We start from the raw sequence: 4,472 nt of genomic DNA, 5'->3' as shown, positions 1-4,472 counted from the left end.
GTGCTTGGACTTGAAGGTGGGATCTGGCTGGCCTAGGCCATTGGTGGTTGGTTGGTTGGTTAGTCCTTAGCTGGGCTGGCTGGCTGGCTGGCCATCGGTGGTGTGGTGTGGTGTGGTGTGTGGAGTCGAGCATCGCGCGCCGTTGCCTTCTTCGGAGTGTTGTGGGTACGCAAGTGCTTGCAGTGCAAAGAGGTTGGTGATGGAGTGACATTGCCTTCACCATGGAGTTGCGGGTACTTAGGTACTTGCAAGGAGATGGTGGTATGGTGGTGTTGCATGTGTGGTGTTCGATTAGAAAGATATAATTTCTAAGTCCGGATTAGTGCTGTCAGTGGGGCCGCCGCTAACAGGTCCTGCACGGCCACCGTGGGGCTTGACTTGGCGCTATTCCGGACTTGGGGCGATCACGATGTCCCCGTGCGGGACTTAGAAGATGGAAGAACACAAGTACCCTTATCCCATGACTTGTGAGCGATTGGCATACGTTACCACATGAAGAGAAAAATTGGCTAAGTCCCGGATCCATATTATATGAAGAGAAAAATCGGCTAAGTCCCGGATCCATATTATATGAAGAGAAAAATTGGCTAAGTCCCGGATCCATATTATATGAAGAGAAATATCGGCTAAGTCCAGGATCCATATATAATAACCTAATAATCGGCTAAGTCCCGGATCCATATTATATGAAGAGAAAAATCGGCTAAGTCCAGGATCCATATATAATAACCTAATAATCGGCTAAGTCCAGGATCCATATATAATAACCTAATAACAGGCTAAGTCCAGGATCCATATTATATGAAGAGAAAAATCGGCTAAGTCCGAGATTGGGTCTGTCAGACATACACTTTCAAGATACCACACAAGCAAGCAAGATGGCCTAGTGATGGAACCATATAATATGCAGAGAAAAATCGGCTAAGTCCGAGATTGGGTCTGTCGGAAATACACTATCAAGTTACCACACAAGCAAGCAAGATGGCCTAATGATGGATCCATATGATATGAAGAGAAAAATCGGCTAAGTCCAGGATCCATATAATATGAAGAGAAAAATCGGCTAAGTCCCAGATTGGGTCTGTCAGAAATACACTTCCAAGTTACCACACAAGCAAGCAAGATGGCCTAGTGATGGATCCATATGATATGAAGAGAAAAATCGGCTAAGTCCCAGATTGGGTCTGTCAGAAATACACTTCCAAGTTACCACACAAGCAAGCAAGATGGCCTAGTGATGGATCCATATGATATGAAGAGAAAAATCGGCTAAGTCCAGGATCCATATAATATGAAGAGAAAAATCGGCTAAGTCCCAGATTGGGTCTGTCAGAAATACACTTCCAAGTTACCACATGAGCAAGCAAGATGGCCTAGTGATGGATCCATATAATATGCAGAGAAAAATCGGCTAAGTCCCAGATTGGGTCTGTCAGAAAAACACTTCCAAGTTACCACATGAGCAAGCAAGTTACCACATGAAGAGAAAGCCGGCAAAGTCTGGGAATGTTACCACATGAACTGGAAAATGGGCAAAAACCTACCTTCACAGGGAACGTGAATAAGTAAGGCTGTAGACATCGGATCGACAAGCCAAAGACTGATATGGAAAGGAAATGAGTAGTACTAGCTTTCCTGAGAGTTGCAGAGCTTAGACTGCATATGAACGAAAGTTATTAAGCGTCAAAGTCAGAGAAGTTACCCAAAGGAACACAAGTTCCAACTTAGAGCATGTATACCGCCTAGACGGTAAGAGGTACGGCCAGGCTGAGGAATAAGGAAATGTTGGCCAACATGTTCCCTAACTATCCCCCGAAGACCGCAAAGCAATCCAACATCAACCAAGAAAGTTATAGCCCGATCAAGGAAACACCTACTTTGCACCGATATTGCACCAAATACATGTACCAAGCACCTTCGGTTGCATACCTGCAGGGGTTTACCATAGTAGGCCATGGAAGACCGATATACCGAACATAATCACTTTCTATCTCCTCGGGTGTTTGAGATAGCGCTTTGCGGTACAAGAACGAAAGTTAGACTTTATCTTGGTGCATCTTTTTGCCCAAGATCACAAGACCCTATCTACCAAGGCAAGAAAGTTGTGTGGGGACAAAATGTCCAAAAGTGCCCAAAGTGGCACACTTGAACCATATTTTCGAGAAAAACACAAGTGTGGGCCCGAGCTAGCAAGTTGAAATGTTCTGACCGTCAGTAGCCCTAGTTGAGGTGCACTTATCATTATATGAGGCCAACGTGCCAGCTAGTCTCTAAAGGGGCGATATGGGTGTTCCAAGGTTTGTACCCAATTGAGGAAAAAACAGGGTAAGGTACGGTGTACCGCGAATAACTCGGGCTATAGATGTCCGATCGATGAGTTTGGCATATGTATGGAAAGGTCTCGACGAGACCTAACTACCCTGAAAGTATGAAGGCAAAGACTTGAATGACCGGGAAGTTATTAAGTGCACAAGTGGTAAAGTTGCACCAAAGTCCATGTTACCCGAAGTGGTACATGAACACCCAATATTCGACCAAAACACAAGTTTAGAGACGAGCTAGCGAGCTACATTGTTCAGACCGTCAGTAGCCCGCATCAAGACACGCATTTCATTATATTGAGCCTAGCCGCTAGCTCGACTCGAAGTCGGTCATATGGTTGGTTGATGGTTTGGACCGACCACGTGGTGTACCAAGGTGATGTACCTTTCATGAATTAAAACTCTGGCTGTATGGCACTGAGCGACAAGCTAAGGTGTGATTTGAAATAGTCTTGAGTGGGACTATTTAGGAAAAATGCGAACAAAAAATCACAAAGTCCTTGGGCGAAGCTATTAGCGAAACATAGAGCAAATTGGTACCAAAAACTATGGAAATGGGACTTGAGTCAAAAATAACCGCAAGTTGGAGAAGAGATAGCAAGCTTGCGTAGAACAATTATATTTGGTGCATGGTATCACCAACAAAAAAGTATATGGGGCCAAGGTGCTGGCTGGCCTCCAAAGTGGAGATATGGGCGATCCAAAGTTTGTACCCAAGTACGAACAAGTATGGAAAAAACAGGGTAAGGTACCAAGTACCATTAATAACTTCGGCTGTAGATGGCCGAGCGAGGCAAACGGCTCACCGTTGGAAAGGTCTTGGGGAGACCTATCTACCCTGAAAGTTTCATGAGGCTGAGTTGAAAGACCACGGAGATATTAGGTGATGATGGTCCAATTCGGGGACCAAGTCGCAGGAAATGGCGCTTGACCAAAATCACCCTTGGAAGGTGAATACCGGCTTACCGGTAAGAGATAGCGACTTGGCGTAGAATATTCATAAGTTGGGCGTGTAGAGACGCAACTTTTATTATATGGGGCCAACCCGGTCAGGGTGCTCCAAGTCGGTCGTTTGGTTGGTTTATGGTTTGGGCCGACCACGTGGTGTGCCAAGTTGAGGTACCTTTCATGAATTATAACTTGGTCAGTTTGCCACCGAGCGACAAGCTGCGGTGTGTTTTGGAATGGTCTTGAGTGGGACTATCAAGGAAAAATACCAATCGAAAATCAGCTTGTCCATGGCCGAAGCTATTAGTGAAACATATAGCAAAATGGGTCCAAAAACGAATGAAATGGGAATTGGACCAAGAATAACGGCAAGTTGGAGAAGAGATAGCAAGTTGGCGTAGAATAATTATATTTGGTGCATGGCATGACCAACAAAAAAGTATATGGGGCCAAGGTGCTAGCTGGCCTCCAAAGTGGAGATATGGGCGATCCAAAGTTTGTACCCAAGTACGAACAAGTATGGAAAAAACAGGGTAAGGTACCAAGTACCATTAATAACTTCGGCTGTAGATGGCCGAGCGAGGCAAACGGCTCACCGTTGGAAAGGTCTTGGGGAGACCTATCTACCCTGAAAGTTTTATGAGGCTGAGTTGAAAGACCACGGAGATATTAGGTGATGATGGTCCAATTCGGGGACCAAGTCTCAGGAAATGGCACTTGACCAAAATCACCCTTGGAAGGTGAATACCGGCTTACCGGTAAGAGATAGCGACTTGGCGTAGAATATTCATAAGTTGGGCGTGTAGAGACGCAACTTTCATTATATGGGGGCAACCCGGTCAGGGTGCTCCAAGTCGGTCGTTTGGTCGGTATATGGTTTGGGCCGACCACATGGTGTACCAAGTTGAGGTATCTTTCATGAATTATAACTCGCTCAGTTTGCCACCGAGCGACAAGTTGCGGTGTGTTTTGGAATGGTCTTGAGTGGGACTATCAAGCAAAAATACAAACAGAATATCAGCTTGTCCATGGCCGAAGCTATTAGTGAAACATATAGCAAAATGGGTCCGAAAACGAATGAAATGGGACTTGGACCAAGAATAACGGCAAGTTAGAGAAGAGATAGCAAGTTGGCGTAGAACAATTATATTTAGTGCATGGTATGACCAAGAAAAAAGTATATGATGCAAAGGTGCTGGCTGG

This window comes from Anopheles ziemanni (genome assembly GCF_943734765.1).
Source record: "Anopheles ziemanni chromosome X unlocalized genomic scaffold, idAnoZiCoDA_A2_x.2 X_unloc_26, whole genome shotgun sequence".
NCBI classification, from domain to species: domain Eukaryota; kingdom Metazoa; phylum Arthropoda; class Insecta; order Diptera; family Culicidae; genus Anopheles; species Anopheles ziemanni.
Note: the sequence above shows the minus strand (reverse complement) of the source record.